This window comes from Balaenoptera acutorostrata, chromosome X, assembly GCF_949987535.1.
Source record: "Balaenoptera acutorostrata chromosome X, mBalAcu1.1, whole genome shotgun sequence".
NCBI classification, from domain to species: Eukaryota; Metazoa; Chordata; class Mammalia; order Artiodactyla; family Balaenopteridae; genus Balaenoptera; species Balaenoptera acutorostrata.
In genome coordinates this window covers 14,976,248-14,993,519 of record NC_080085.1, presented here as the reverse complement: position 1 = coordinate 14,993,519, position 17,272 = coordinate 14,976,248, and the positions used below count along the sequence as shown (strand labels likewise).

General features: G+C 43.1%; 1 protein-coding gene and 1 pseudogene across 5 annotated transcripts in view; one reads left to right on the top strand and one right to left on the bottom strand.

The window, feature by feature from the left end:
* Positions 1 to 17,272, top strand: part of RAI2 (retinoic acid induced 2) — a 411,537-nt gene that overhangs the window by 237,410 nt on the left and 156,855 nt on the right. The gene's annotated exons all lie outside the window — the stretch shown is intronic.
* Positions 3,292 to 4,986, bottom strand: LOC103016495 (60S ribosomal protein L5-like; annotated as a pseudogene).

Genomic DNA, 17,272 nt, shown 5'->3' with positions numbered 1-17,272 from the left:
TAATCAATTTCATATTCTACCAGTCGATTTTAGGCCCCAGATACCCACCCTTGATAACCATGCATGAAAGAAAATATGATTCCACCATAGACTCATAGAATGCTAAATCTGAAGGAGGTCTACAGGTTGGCTGGTCCAACTCACACACAATTATTGAGATCCAGAAAATTGGGTGCCTTTTCCAGGGCAACACAGCTAGTTAGTGGCCAAGTGCCAGGGGCCAGGGCCCCTATCTCTGAACATCAGGGAAGGCATGGTACTCAGGGTGGCATCATGTAGAAGTTCCAAACACAGATCATGGGGTCCGATAGAACTGGTAAGAATCCCAGTTCTGCTGCTTACTGACGGTGTGAGTATGGCCAAGTTACTTAACTTCACTGAGCCTCTGATTTCTCATCTGTGAAATGGGGATAATTATGAAAGTACCAACCAGGGTTCATTATGGGAGTTCAGTGAGTTGATGCACAGAAAGTACATAACATCTTGCCTGGTCCAGTTTGTAGTAAGCACTTATAAAGTCCAGATCTCTCAAGAATGAAACATTCTGGCCTGTACCTTAAAGAAGTGGACTCTATGCCGAGTGAAGAGGTTTGGTTAATTATTTTCTAGTTTGAGGATGATCAAAGGTTGTCCAGGCCGGCACTGCCACCAGCCCTCTGGGAGAAGTAAGTGGCTGCTGGCCTCACTTGAGTACCTGTGAGGTTACTGCATACACACCTCTCTTCCCTGAATACCAACAGATAACTCCTTGGCTTGTCCCTTCTGAGACATTTCCCTCCACCTGTGAATGATGGTTCAATGCCTCCAGGCATAATGCACCTCGATCTGATTCCTTCCCCGCTTGATTCTCCTTGTCACCCCTCAGAGTTGAGGGCTCCCTGTGGATGTCTGCAAGGGGCTGCGATGTCATCAGCTTTCTGCCTGCTCATGCCAGGGAGCCGCACAATGCACCCTTGGGGCAATAAAAGTCCACCTGCTCAGCTTTGGCATCAGGCACCTCAGAGCACCCTGGTGACCTCAAATCCTGGGGCAACCTCCAGAGCTCAGCTATAAATCAATGGAGAGAACTGCTGGGGGCCCAAAACAGAAGCAGTTGAGAGGACAGCACAAGCGAACATTCCCATCCAGGTGTGTGGAACATATCTTACACCAGGAATGGTACCAATTACCGGAGAGAAAGGGTTAAATCTCCTTTGGGCTTTCTGAGGCCCGGGCAGGCGTTCACAAGCATTTCTTACAGATGTACAGTGTGCCAGGCATTCTCTTAAGCCCACAGGTAGGGTACAAAGATGAACAAAATGGCAACATCCCTGCTTTCTATGCGCTCACAGTCTTCTGGGAGAAGCCAGACTCAGAAACAATGACAGCATAGCGTGCTCAGTATTGAATTTGCCGCGCGTGTGCCAATAGCAAGGTACGCAGGAGACGCGGCTGTTGGTGCTGTTGGAGGTAGAGGGAGGGGCGAGCAAGTCTTCATGGAAGAGGTGACATTCTAAGTGGGTGCTCGACAATGACTGGGGGTTGGCTAAGGGGATAAGTGAAATTCAGGCCTAAGGAACAGCATGTGCAAAAGAGGACAGCAGTCTGAAAGAACATAGAGTGTTTGGGGGAGTACAAGCTACCTGCTGGGAAGGGGAGGAGGTGGTGGAAAAGGAGGTTAGAAGGATGGTTTGGAGCCAGACTTGAGAGCGCTTGGCTGCATATATAATCAGAAGTTGGTCCTTTGTTTCATAGGCATAGTGGAGCTACTGACGATTATTGAGCAGGGGAGTGATACGCAGTTTTGTATTTCAGAAGGATAACGCTGCTCCCAGCATGGGGGGTGAAGCAGAGAGGCCCGAGCTAAATGCAGGGAGGGCACTCCGCAGGCTCTGGCTTCGCCTAGGCTGGACGAGATGGGATCTTCCGTGCGGACAGGCCCCTCGGGGCAGGGGCTGGCAGAGTTCTATCTAGCAACAGCCTGGCCAGACTTAACTTACGCACATTCCTTCCATATTCCCCAGACTCCAACTAGCAGTAAGTGCTCCATATACATTTGTTAAAGGAATGCACAAATGTGGGATGTCCTGTCCCCCCAGGGTTCCCCGTGATGTGGATCAGCAACCTCGCGAGACCCCAAATTGTGCTTGGATCTGGACCGCCTGACGTAGAACACAGAAGGCTCAGTCTGCAACAGGGCACACCGGGACTGGTGTTGCTCTGCTCCTGTCACTCTAGGTAGCAAAAGACTCATTATTTAGGAGGAGCAATGGAAACGGACTATCAAGGTTACTCATCATCCACAGATTTTGTACAGAGGTCAGCAAAAAGGGAGCAGAAATCAGTCAGATGATTTAGACCATCACGCCAAAATGCTACAGATACAGGGGTTTGCTGGCCTCCACACTTGTCTCTTACAGCGCCAGGGTCCATTCAGAGCTGTTAGATCACCTTTGTGTCTTTTACATCCCGAGGGGTGCCCTCAGACAAAAACTCAAATGCAAGTTGGTTATTTGGAAGGAGGTCCCAGGAAACACTGGTTGGAAAGTGGAGGAGTGAGAAGAGAAGGGAAGGCAGCCACAGCTGCATGTGATAATAAGCAAGTGCCCATCATGGGCTCTTGGAGATCAACCCCAGCAGGGACCTTTTGGGGAGAGTGTTGAACACGTTCCAGAGTTATCCCACCAGTGGGATGAGGAAGCTGGGGTATTCCTCCACCAACTCCCCATCTGTCATTGTTTGAGGGCTGCTCTCAGGGGGACTAACTCTCCAGCACTTCTGTCTTGCCCTGAGCACCAGCTACGTGTGTTCTCATAGATAGTTACAGAAGTTTGCAGCAAGCAGCCTTGGGTGTGTAGAGGGAGGAGGAGGTTGTGTGGAGGTGCCAAGAGGGTCTGTTACAGGTGCTTATAACCACAGGGAGGGCATCCAGGCTCACCCTCCGGAGATTCTTCAGTCCTGAGTTGAGAGAGGAAAGGGGGCATGCTAGACACTGAGGTTTAATGGAAATGCATTGCATTTTCATATGGGGTGTTGAGGTGCACGTGTCAGGAGCCTGAATTTTTAAAAAGTTATCTTTGTGTCTCATTCAAAGTACAAATCACATTATCCCTTGGGCTTCAGCATCTATTCTAGCTTGTAGGGGGGTGGGCAGTAGGGTAATACCATTACATGGCATGGTTGGGGGGTAGCCTTTAGTATCCCCATAATTAACTTCCTCCAAAGCCACTTTTTTGGGGGGAGCTGCTTGGTCAATACGTTTATTACTGTCTTTATCTGAAAAATCTTCATAGAAAAGTGTGGTTTGGTTTACTAGCTCTCACCTGCCCATTCCTGAGCTCTGAGGAAGCTTGCCCTCTTCTGAGCGACCTGATCTTTGTTCTGGGCAAGAGACATTTTGGGATGGTTCCTCTTCCTCTTTTTAACTTCTTTCTTAGGCTTCTTATCATAGACTGGATTCTCTCATATAGCAGCATGAGCTTTCTTATACATCTCCTCCATCATGGCTGGAGTTTTGTTCTTTATGTATTAAGAAAATTGTTTCTTATAAGCATCTTCATCTTCTTCAATTAGGTAATGCATATCATCTGCAACTTTTTTTTTAACATCTTTATTGGAGTATAATTGCTTTACAATGGTGTGTTAGTTTCTGCTTTATAACAAAGTGAATCAGCTATACATATACATATATCCCCATATCCCTTCCCTCTTGCGTCTCCCTTCCTCCCACCCTCCCTATCCCACCCCTCTAGGTGGTCACAAACCACCGAGCCGATCTCCCTGTGCTATGCGGCTGCTTCCCACTAGCTATCGGTTTTACATTTGGTAGTGTGTATATGTCCATGCCACTCTCTCACTTTGTCCCAGCTTACCCTTCCCCCTCCCCATGTCCTCAAGTCCATTCTCTAGTAGGTCTGAGTCTTTCTTCCCGTCCTGCCCCTAGGTTCTTTGTGACATTTTTTTTTCTTTCTTAGATTCCATATATATGTGTTAGCATACGGTATTTGTTTTTCTCTTTCTGACTTAACTTCGCTCTGTATGACAGACTCTAGGTCCATCCACCTCATTACAAATAACTCAATTTTGTTTCTTTTTATGGCTGAGTAATATTCCATTGTATATATGTGTCACATCTTCTTTATCCATTCATCTGTCGATGGACACTTAGGTTGCTTCCATGTCCTGGCTATTGTAAATAGAGCTGCAATGAACATTGTGGTACATGACTCTTTTTGAATTATGGTTTTCTCAGGTTATATGCCCAGTAGTGGGATTGCTGGGTCATATGGTAGTTCTATTTTTAGTTTTTTAAGGAACCTCCATACTGTTCTCCATAGTGGCTGTATCAATTTACATTCCCACCAACAGTGCAAAAGGGTTCCCATCTGCAATGTTTTGACCCATGATGTGCTTCCAGTGTACTTCTGTGTTGAATGCCTTGTTTTCTGAATCATAACCAGGGAACCATTTGGTACTGTGAGGGATGGACAAGCCTCCATCCACAGCGTCCTTCAGGGCCCCAAAAACTTTATTTCTAGTAGTAAATCTAGCAAGCCCTGCATCCAAATAGCAGGTGAAGGCACCAGGTTGACCATCAATGCTTTCCACATTGTATTCATCGCTGGGTACCTCCACGTGGCCTTCATAGATCTTGTCCATGCCAAACTGATTGAGAAGCCTTTGGGCCATCAGTGGACCAGTAACTGTACTGCAGCATAATTTGTCAGGCCAACCTTCACGCCATACTTTGGGAGTTCATGAGCATTAGCTGCCCAGACTGTCATATCCCCTTCTCTACAGGCATAAGCAATCTGACAAATGATATCTCTGTTGGTTACATGAACTCATCCTGTATTTGGGTGTATTGTACTTATTTTTGTTCTGGATTGCCAAGCATTTCCCAGCATAGTAATCCGTTTTACCCTCTTGTCTTCTTCTAAATTTCACTTGGTATCTCTTGAAGTAGGTCTTATTCTTTACAACCTTAACAAACCCCATCCTGCGGGACAGAGACCCGTGTCCACAGCTCGTCACAGACCTGCAGCCTCCAAAGCCACTTTGAACAAACACGCAGTTGCCATGGAGTAGCCAGATGACTGCTAGCCAATGCAGCCAGACGCGTCTCCTAGCCCACCTCCGGCCCTATAGAACACAGTGCCATGCCACAGCCTAAGACATTCCAGAGCTGCCACTCCTCAGAAACTTTGGACCAGTGCTGGGCAAACCAGTGAGACTTAGAATCACCTGGGGCATGTGTTTAAAAGGCAGTTCCTGGGCTGTACTCCTGAGATGCTGATTCAGGAGGTCTGGAGTAGGACCTAGGAATCTACATTTTAGACCAGACTCCCAGGTGATTCAAAATAAGGTCCAGAATGTTCAAAGAACAGAGGATATGAAACCTTGTCTACAAACTGGGCAACAAGAGAAGATATCAGTAGACCCTAATTAAAAACATGGGGTTGGTGGGGGGGGGGAATCCTGCAAGTTTAACACTTGCTTACCTTGGATGGATATTCCTACCTCCTACCTGTGTGCTTGCTTCTTGGGGAAAAGGGACTTTGTGTGTTGGCTCCATAGTCCTCCACACCCCTTCAGGAGGAACATGATGCACCCGCGTCTGCTCTATTAAAAGACACTAAGCAAACGGGAAAGCTCTATGTCAACCCTAGCTTAGAATTCAGGTCATTCCCAGCCTCTGAAGAGGAGACTAGACGCCTTCATATGAATAATAAACTCTCTGGAGACCCTTAGTTCCACCCAGTAATTTTCAATGCTTGGGACAGGCATGAGCCACTGTCTCATATTTCCAGTCCTTTGCAGAGTCCTACAGAACCCCCCCACCCTGCAAAATTTTTAATTGCCCTGGCATTAACACGGTTTTGCTGGACCTAAACTCTCAGGACATATGAGTTGAGCTAGAGAAGAACTGCTTCTCAGTATATAAAAAAACAGGATCTCCTTAGTCCTATGCCATAAATTAGGCTGTTGGAAAGGAACATGGTAGCTCTTTTAAGTCACCAAGATATGCTTTGGAGCTGCACTTATGCAACAGGAGAAAGACAGCTACTTAATAAACCTCAGATGGGGGCTTCCATTCAGCTTCTTCAGTCCACCGATTTGATTCTATTCGTTCCATGATGTCCCTGATATGCTTGTACTTTTGCATTCACGATCTAGTGTGAGCTCTTTACTTTTGCTTTCACTTTAATCTGCATCCATGAATTACCCACAGATACTCAGATCTCTAAATCATAGGGTGAATTAAGGTCATGGATTAAATTAGGACTATGACATTGAAGGTGAATCTCTTAGAGCAGCTCTTTGTAATAATTTGAGGGGCTCCCAGGCCCATATGAAAAGCCCACAAAAGCAGTAGACCCTCTTCCCAGAAAAATACACCTATAGACAACATTTTGCATATAATTGTGTAGACCCCTCAGGTTAAGAATCCACAACTCATACCCAGAAAAAAAATAATCCCAATGAGACGTAAGAGGCTAGGGTGGGAGGAAGGGGAGGGGCAGAATAATGAAGAAGGGCAAGTCCCAGGTGAGCAGCCCCTGTGTTAGTTGAAGTGACATAACACTAGCTGCTGTAACAAACAACTCTCCAAATTTAAGTGTCTTGACACATAATGGTCCTGGCCAGCGACTGAGTGACTTTCCCATGGCAAGTGAGTTACTCAGGGACTCAGGCTTCTTCTACCTTGTACCTCTACCATCCTCCAGAGCCTCAGTCCTGTGCAAACAGCCAGCAGGAGGAGAAAAACCATGGATAAGATACATTCACTTCTTCAAAATCCCAGCCCAGAAGTGCTGCCTCTCACCTCCAGTCATATTTCATTGATGGGAACTGGTTACAGGACCACATATGGATGGAAACGGGGCTGGAGAATGTATCCCCTGTCAGGGTAGCCATTTCCTAGCAACAACACCACGGAAAGGGGAGCATGAGCTTTTGGTAGGCAGAAAGCGATATCTCTTCCTAAGCATTGCATGCAAGTGAAATCAGGTTAAAATAAATGGCAAGGATGGTCCTGAGAGGGAAAAGAAGCCACCAAAAGATATTATGAAGCCCCAGGCATGTGTACAATAGGGCAGCTGTGGCTCCACCTTATTGGTAGCAAGTAAGTGAGATTGCAGATAAATTGCCTTCCGGTCTCAGAACTTTCTAGAACCAGATGGTCTAGCCCCTCCTTCTCTCTAGCTCTATCCTTCTTTCATCCTACTTCTAAACAAAAGTGCCAGTTCAGGAGCAGTTTCCCATTTATAATGGATGCTTTGTACCCATCCATCTGAACCAGAATTTGGTTGGTTAATTGAAAAAAAAAAGATAGTTAAAACAGGGAATCATTGAAAAAATGGTATATACAAACTGTAGATATTTTATTTAACTTAAAACATGTAAATATACATTCATTCACTAAACTTTTGTTGTATAGCCAAGTCATTTTCTTTGAATATAAATCTGCTGATAGGAGATACAGGCTTTCCTTCTCTCATGAACTGTCCCTAAAATGCACTGTCTGTGATTTCCAGTTTTGAAAGTGGAGCAAGAATGTAAGACATTTGTGAAACAAGCTCAGCACATAATCCTCCCAATTTTTTCATGATTTTCAATCTTTTACAGTTGTTTGGCACACACATAACTCAACAGTAATTTTTGTCTATTTTTAAATTAAAGTATAGTTAATTTATCATGTTGTGTTAGTTTCTGGTGTACAGCAAAGTGATTCAGTTATATATGTGTGTGTGTGTATGTGTGTGTATATATATATATATATATATTCTTTTTCATATTCTTTTCCATTATGGTTTATTACCGGATATTGAATATAGTTCCCTGTGCTGTACAGTAGGGCCTTGTTTGTATCTGCTAATCGCAAACTCCTAAATTGTCCCTCCCCCACCCCCTTTCCCCTTGGATAACCGTAAGTTTGTTTTCTGTCTGTGACTCTTTTTCTGTTTCATAGATAAGTTCATTTGTATCATATTTTAGATTCCACATATAATAGATATCATATGGTATTTGTCTTTCTCTGTCTGACTTAGTATGATAATCTCTAGGTCCATCCGTGTTGCTGCAAATGGCATTATTTCAATCTTTTTATGGCTGAGTAGTATTCCATTGTGTATATACGTACCACATCTTCTTTATCCATTCATCTGTTGATGGGCATTTAGGTTGCTTCCATGTCTTAGCTATTATAAATAGTGCTGCTATGAACATTAGGGTGCATGTATCTTTTCGAATTAGGGTTTTCTCCAGATATATGCCCAGGAATGGGATTGCTGTCAATAGATTATATGGCAACTCCATTTTTAGTTTTTTAAGGAATCTTCATACTGTTTTCCATAGTGTCTGCACCAATTTACATTCCCACCAACAGTGTAGGAGGGTTGCCTTTTCTCCACACACTCTCCAGTATTTAATATTGTGGACTTTTTAATGATTGCCATTCTGACTGGTGTGAAGTAATACCTCATTGTAGTTTTTATTTGCATTTCTCTAATAATTAGTGATGTTGAGCATCTTTTCATGTGCCTGTTGGTCATCTGTATGTCTTCTTTGGAGAAATGTCTATTTAGGTCATCTGCCTATTTTTTGATTGGGTTGTTTTTTTGTTATTGAGTTGTATGAGCTGTCTATATATTTTGGAAGTTAAGCCCTTGTAGGTCGCATAGTTTGCAAATATTTTCTCCAATTCCATAGGTTATCTGTTCGTTTTGTTTATGGTTTCCTTTGCTGTGCAAAAGCTTATACGCTTGATTAGGTCCCATTTGTTTATTCTTGCTTTTATTTCTATAGCCTTGGGAGACTAACCTAAGAAAACATTGCTATGATTTATGTCAGAGAATTCAACAGCATTTTTAGCTACCCGTTACCATTGCATCTTTCCAAAATTTTCAACTTTGTTCCTGTAGAAACGACTCCTTTTTGCATTCATATTTCATTAATTCACATGTTGTATAAATCACTAAATTTTAATAACAAGTACAGCTGGAACAATCATCATAAACAGCTTTGGAAGCAAACACAATCAACTCTTAGTAAGTGTAGGACCCAGCTATTGGGAGCAGAAGTGTATGCTGTATTAGAGTGTGGCTGTGAGCATTCAGTGGGCCATGGACCTCAGTCTTTGTGTTTTGCAGAAGGAATAGGGCGCCTTGGCTTATTTGGTGTGGTCACCAGCCTCCAAGATGACCCACAATGAGCCTTGCCTTTTGGTATTCACACCCTTGTGTAGTCTTCTCCCACAGTGAACTCATGCTTGGTCTGTGTGACCGTTAGAAAATGACAGAAGTGTCAGTTGTGTGACTACTGAGAGTAGGTCACAAAGGGTGTTGGGACTTCTGCCTTGGTGTCTTAGATCCCTCACTTTGGGAGGAGAGGCCATCATGCCAGCAGCATTGGCATCACCTGGGAGCTTGCTGGAAGTGTAGCATCTCATGCCCCACCTCAGGCATCCTGGCCAATCTGCCTCGCTCTTGTTTGCTTTAATAAGGCAAATTCATCAAAACCCAATGATGTTTTCACACTGCTTGAGGGTATAGATATGGCTCCAGGGGAAAAACATACAGTTTTTCTGATTGCGGTATACCTATGACACATGGCTTCCCAAGAGGGTGAGAAGGCAGACTGCTGCCTCCTGTTATTTACATCCTGAGACTCTCCGTGGGGTGGCTGTGAGACAAGCCACTGTGAGCTGGAAGGCAGAATTTTTAAAGAGCAAACAGGAGACTGGAGAAGTCATTAATTATGTTATCACAAAAAATATTTGGTGCTTTTTCTTAACATTACAGCTACCATGCTGCTGGTAATGCCCTTTTATTTGTCCAGGGGGGTTTGCTCCCATTAGATTAGATTAAGTGTCTCATCTAAGGCACAATAACAGATTTGGCCCCATGCTTTAGCTGCTGGCTGTGGTTGACTGATACCCAAGCTTTTGACTCCCTGCTGAGTATCTAAGCGGTACAAGCTGCAGTCAATGCATTTAATCTACATAAAAAGAACACAAATTGCACATTAGCCTTTTTGAGTTCAGTAATCAGGTTCCCACACACACACCTCTCTCCCTCCCCCCACCCCTGCTCTACTGGACAATTTGAGGCACCCTTGTGTCACAAAAATTTTTTTCTGAGTCAGGTAAAAAGAAAAGTCTTTTGCATTTTAATTGCACTTGATCTGCTCATTGAATGACCCCTGTAATTTATATATTGTTCATAGTTAGTGCTTTCTGCAGTCCTGCTGTGCAGCTGATAACATAATTCACAGGCGTGCACCTTGGGCTCTGTGGGTAGTGGCTTGGCTTTTCCATTCTTTCTGAGTTTGCGAAATTCTCTCGCTCCTCCTTCAGATTCAGGCTGCTGCAGCTGATGTCAGTCAGTGTCTGCTTATGCACGTGTAGCGAAAAGGCCACTCAGTGAGCCCCAGCCTTCTCCTTTGTTTACATTTAAAGATTGCCCTATCCTAGCCAGCCGCCTACACTGTTTGCAGACCAGCTGGCTGTTTGTGACGCCACTTCCTCCAATCCCTCCCTGGATCCTGCAATGAACTGGCTTAAAATAGAGCTGTGAAAAGAACCGCAAACCCAGGTATCATGCTCTCACAGGCTAACTACAGAGGCAGTGACATACGAGACAATCAGTAAATACGAAGGGCATAATAAATAGGGAATGCAGAGATGGCTTTTTTTTTTTGGTACATTAGATGGTTAGCTTTTGGGAAGTAGAGCCGTGCTATCTTGTGATTTGGAAAATATTCTAAGCATTTAAGGCAAATCTGTGGGAAATCGAAGTTCAGTTTTTACAAAATGTTTAGGTGTTTAATCATTTTATTTGCTTTGTAGTCACATTGAAGCTGTATTCCACACATTCTCCAGAAGGATAAATGACGGGGTTGAGTTGGATTATTTTGGCCCATCTCAGATTTTGCTTTAGTGGTTTTGCTCTCAGAAAGTTTGAGGGGTAAGAGGTTAGATCCTTGCCGCGCAGAGTATGGTCCGCGGTACATCTGCATCGTTCTCACCTGTGAGGTTCTTAGAAGTGCAGAATCTCAGGATCTGCATGCTAACGAGATCCCCAGGGGGCTTGCACCCACAGTTTGAGAGGCACTGAATTAGACAATCGGGTCTCAACCCTGGCTGCACATTCAAATCATCCAAAAACCTTTAAGAAAATACTAATGCCTGGACCCCAACCCCGGAGATTCTGATCTGATTGCTCTAGGGTAGAACTAGGCACTGAGAGTCTTTACAACCTACTCACATGATCTAACATGCAGCCAAGGGCCATAATCACAGGATTATGCAAAATCTTAGAGAAGGATTCAAAACAAACAGTTCTAAGCCTAAATCAGTGCCCCACGGACATTTCCAAAATCCCCCCCCCCCAGGCTCCCTGGGAACCAGCAGGATTTTCAGTACAACTTAACAAGTATTTCTTCAGTGCCTCTTATGGGTACATCTTGCTACACTCCAGAGGTCCACTCAGACAAGCCAGAAGGCAAAATCACCTTGTGAGCGAGACAGAATTTTCTGTAGAGTCCCCTGCGCTGCGATACTGAGAGATCACCCCGTGCGTCTGCTGATGGCTCCATGGGGCTCTGAGAAGGTGGGTTCTCACACAGCTCCGAAACATGTTCCTTTGTAGAAGTTGTAGGACACACCAGTCTAGGCTCCTCAGAACCAGTTTCAAAGAATCCCAATTTCATGGGAATGCGTGATTTACTCTTTTGACATCTTTTCTAGCATATGTTTAGCAAACTTGCTGATTTTTTTTTTTATTAGAAGAGAGGCATGTGGCCCTTTGGAAAGGATTTTGGAATGGAATCAGAAGACCTGGGTTCGAATTCTTATTTCACCATGAAGCAGTTTGTTATAATGTCTGAGATTTATGTTAAAATTCCTCACCAATTATGAGTTACATTGTATGCCTCAAATTTAGGTCAAGCAATAACCCAGATGTGAATCAAGGATGAACACCCCAGGGCTGGTCTGCGGGCATTCTAAGCAGAGGGGACCTTGTCCAGAGGTTGTGACTATATCCATTTCCGCTATTGAGATCACCCGGGTTTTGCTAATGAGCATAGCAAATGTCACAAAGAGGTTTTTTTTGTGAAATGAATGACTTGTTAATTAGCATGATGAATGACCTCTCACTGGTGAAATCACATGAATTCAAGATATGTGGACCTGCCCATATATTTTAGCAATACTCTCTACTCTTGCATGAACCAGGTGGAAGAGCCTAGTGACATCTATAGCTCGTACCCTTAGGGATGGCCCCCAAGAATTGAACCCTAAGTGGGCCCTTGCCCAGCCATTGGTTAGGAGGATTTCTTATTGCCTGATGCTGGCTGTAATGAGAACATAATCCCTGTCATGCTGTGTTGTGGTTGTTGTGTCTATTTTTGAGTAAACCTTTCATGCAAGGCAATAGAATATGGTTTGAGAATTGCTTTCTTCATAACCTTGTCCTGAGGCTGCAGTGGAGTAGCTAACTCTCATTCACTCAGACCTTTTCTGCGTTTACCATTAGCTACCAAAAATATTCTAATAGTTGAGAATGAACAAATAGGCATGAGTCAGCCGCAACCCAGTTGTGTGACCTTGTGTCTCACATCTAGCTGCTATATGTCTCTGGGTCTCAGTCATTTTATTAGAAAAAAAACAAACAAAAAAAACTGGGAGGATCATCCTAAAGATTTTTTTCTGGCTTAAGGTTCTAAATTAAAACAAATTCTAACATGAGGAAAAGTCAAACAGACCAAGATACTCTATGCTGCTGTAGATCTTGCTTTTGAGTCCCCTGCGTCCCCCTGTCGGGCCCCCTCAGTTGCATCCCATACCCTGTGACTCTTTTCAATAATCTCAAGCCCCTGGGAAACTTAGACCATGCTTGCCATTCTCTCTGTATGGTCCCAATTAAGTCTGTGGACTGTAAATATGGAATTCTGACAAGGCTCTGAATGTTGCTAAGTTAATAGAAATTTCTGGCAAAAAGCAGAGTGGAGGAGATGATACTTTACAGTCATCTCACTTAGCAGGCTCCTTTTATTCTGAGAAACACTGGCAATGGGGTTGTTTCAGTTTAACATTTTTCTTCAAGGGAACCTAGCAGTGGCACTCATCTCCCAGTGTGTCTTAAATGAAGCATCAAGTCTGATGACCCCAAGGTAAGCCCTAGAAACTCCTGCTTGGTGCTTTGTGGGGTCAGTGAAGCTATTGCAAGAAGCAGACCCCAAATGGTGAGGCTCAGTCACTCGCTTGTTCCAGCAAAGGAAGAAGAGCGTCTTTAACTGACCCGTTGGTAGATAGTTGTTCTTATTTCATCCTCCTAAACAGCCTTGGTATCTTTCTATTGTGGCTTCCCAAGGATTCCTGGCATGCAGCCTTTTATAGCTCCTAATGAAGCTATTGTACTATTTTCAGTCAAGATCTGTGGCATGAAACAAAGAGGGGACTTGACAGAGCTGTTTCCAGCGCAGTTATTGAAAATAATCTCAACCTATTGGGGCCAAAAATTACAGAGATCAAGACAAAGATCAAGCTATTGTTGCAATCTTGTGCAATAGCAGCTCCAATGAAAAAACGCTGGGCAGCAAACCAATGGAGACTGTTCATCTCAAAGATTTTTCCTTAGAAAAATTCTTCAGGACCTCTGGACCCCAGCTCTGAAGTTTTGTTTTGTGCTATCTAAATGTTTGTTGGGTTTCAGCTTTGCTATGTGTTTTCTATAAGAACTTACCTTTCTCTTAAAAGACAGTATAAAGTGAATGACGCATTAAGGGCTTCAAGTAGGTTGTGATTGCCTATTATTGTATCTGACTGTATTTTAAATAATGGGAATATTAAAGTGTGAGTATCAGAAGTCTTGGTTAAAATGTCCATGAAAGATAACCAGGAAGGGTTGATGGGTATTTCCTTAAGGTGATTTGTATTTTTAAAATCTAGTATTTGGCTACTAATAAGTTCATTTGTCTGCAGTTATATAAAACTAAAAAGAACACTTAGTCTGTTTCTTTGAAGGAGTCTGAATATAAAACCCTAGTGATCTTAATGTTTTCCTCAAACCAAATGCAGTGCTCCTTGAACTCAGGTCAAGACTTTTTCTTAGATAATACATGCACGCCAATGTTCGTAGCAGCAGTGTTCCCAATAGCCAAGACATGGAAGCAACCTAAATGTCCATTGACAGATGAATGGATAAAGAAGATGTGGTACGTATATACACAATGGAATACTACTCAGCCATAAAAAAGAATGAAATAATGCCATTTGCAGCAACATGGACAGACCTAGAGATTATTATATTAAGTGAAGTAAGTCAGACAAAGACAAATACCATATGATATCACTTATATGTGGAATATAAAATATGACACAAATGAAATTATTTACAAAACAGAAACAGACTCACAGACATAGAAAATAAACTTATGGTTACCCAAGGAGAAAGGGGTGGGGGAGGGATAAATTAGGAGTTTGGGATTAGCAGATACAAACTACTATATATAAAATAGATAACCAACCAGGACCTACTGTATAGCACAGGGAACTATACGCAATATCTTGAAATAACCTATAGTGGAAAAGAATCTGAAAAAGAATACACACATACACACACACACACACACACACACACACACACATCACTTTGCTGTACACCTGAAACTAACACAACATTGTAAATTAACTATACTTCAATTTAAAAAAACACTATAGGGCTTCCCTGGTGGCGCAGTGGTTAAGAATCTGCCTGCTAATGCAGGGGACACGGGTTCGAGCCCTGGTCCGGGAAGATCCCACATAAAAAAAAAACAAAAAAAACCCACTATATATAAAATAAACAACAAGGTCCTACTGTAGAGCACAGGGAACTATATTCAATATCCTGTAATAAACCATAATGGAAAAGAATATGAAAAAGAAAAAAATATATATATATATATTTAACTGAATTACTTTTCTGTGCACCAGAAACTAATACATTGTAAATCACCTATACTTCAATTAAAAAATAAATTAAAAAAAGAATTTTTCTTAGATAAACATTAAATGAGTATCCACTATACGCCAATTACTGTGCTAGATTAGAAGTATACCCTCAAAAAATTGTAAGGAGGTACAAATACCCATTTGAGAACCACCAGCTACCACCCTGATTTTGAAATGCATGATCAAGCTTTGAGCAATGGGAAGTGCTAATGACAACCGTCCAGTACCCTAAGAGACCAGTAGAAATGTGATGCAGATGCAGTGGCCTAGAGCTTGGAAGGAGGAGGGGTTGGAAGGCTCAGGGGTTCACCTTCTGAATTCACCCCATTCTCATCTCTTTCCCCTTGTTCTTCTGTCTCTGAGGACATGGGTCTCTAGTCAGGAGTAAGTCAGTGGGTCATTGCATTGAATGTCTCAGCCACGGCTGTACTTCAGAATCACCTGTACAACTTAAAAAAAATACAGATTCCCCAACCCCTGCCCAGATTTCAGAATCAGAATTACTAGGGTGGGGCTAGGGATTCCACATTTTTAAAGCATTCCCCTCACAATTCTGTTGCACATCCAGTGTTAAGACTTACTGGACATAGAACCAATGTATCCAGAACATTTTGTGCTAAAGGGCCAGGGAGCCATGAAAGAAATAGAAAGCCAGGTCCCAGCCTACGAATGATTTCTCACAACCAGAGGGGAACTTTAGGGAGAGAACAAGAAAATAATAGAGGAAATGAAAGGAAAACAAGTAACCCAGAAGGAAGGCCATGGGATTGTGTGCTACATTTGCTGTTTCAGATGTTGGAAGTAGTATTTAAGCTTTTATACAAGCAACCTCACTGCTGATATTTGTAAGTCCTGAAACCAGAGTACAGATGGATGCCCAAATATATATCTAAATACTTAAAAGTTATAAAGCTAATAAACTGTTACTCAAAACATATCCATCCTCCTGCCTTGACAAATACACCTTTGCAAGACCTGGAAGACCAGGTTTGAATTTAAAGTTATTGCACTTCTTGGAGTTCCACACTGGACCATAATGGCACGGGGAGAGGAAGCCTGGGTCACCAGCCTGTAGCTCACCCACACATCTCTTCCCTCATAGATGCCACCTCCTGCTATAAGGAGCCTTGTGGGCATGTGGACCAATGGGCTGGAGTGTCCACCTAAATTCTATTCACACGTCCCTGTGAACAGCTACCCCATGGCCTTACCTCTAGCATATGGTATTCATACTGGCTACATAATCTGCCTTTGGGAGGAAGGGCCCAGGGAAGAAGCCCATGCAGGTTCTGGAAGCTGGCTTGAGCCATCTGGTCAGGGAACTCCAAGGTTCCTGTCACGTAAACCATGTTCTAGAAAATTTTGACCTTGCTGGCTCCTCCTACATCCTGCAGGAAGGGGCCCAGCCAGAGTGGGGTTCTTTAATGGTCAAGGCCAAGGATAGGGCCCCTCTTGATGGGGTCAAAGAATAGCACTGTGTACAGGCAGGATAGTGGATGAGTCTTACAAACTATAGGCTTGGCCCACAGAAACATGAAAATCAGTGTGTGGAGAATAGTCCTAGAGAAAAATAAGTTTAAATTATTCCCCATACTTTTTGTCCCAGATGTGGGTTCAAATTTAGATCTACCAGCCACACTTGTCTCAGGCTTTTTAATCAGTTAGGATTAGGTTCAGATGGAAAGTAGCAGTAGCATTAGGTTCAGCCAAAAAAGAAAAAAAAACAGTGGCATAAACAAGATAGAAGTTTTTCTCTTTCACATAAATGTAAGCAATAAAGTCTACTGTAGCAACTTTAGAATCAGGGTCACAGGCTCCTTGTATTTTGATGCTCTGCCATCCTTAAGACTTGGTTTCTACTTTGTGGTCCAAAAATGGCTGCTCAAGCTCCACCCATCACATCCATATTCCAGCCAGCTGGGAGGAGACAAGCGTATCCTATTTAAAGATACTCTCCAGAATTTGTATAGCACACGTCCCCCTCTGTCTCATAGATCAGAACTTAGTTATGTAGCCACAAGTAGCTAAAACTTGCACCCAGATAAAAATGGAGATTCTGTTCTAAGGAGAGAAAGGAATTGGGTGACAACTAGCAGTGTCTGCCAAGGGACTTTTGACTTCAAACAATAGAAACTGACTCTGGAAAATTTAAGCAAAAGGAGAATTTACTGAATAGCGGTTGGGTGGTTCAGATATTTGATAGGCTGCGTAGGAGGTCAGGCTCTGAAAGTGGGCAAGTGATTTTTCTAGCACACCACCATCAACCCAACCCTCAGAGCTGCCAACACCACGACT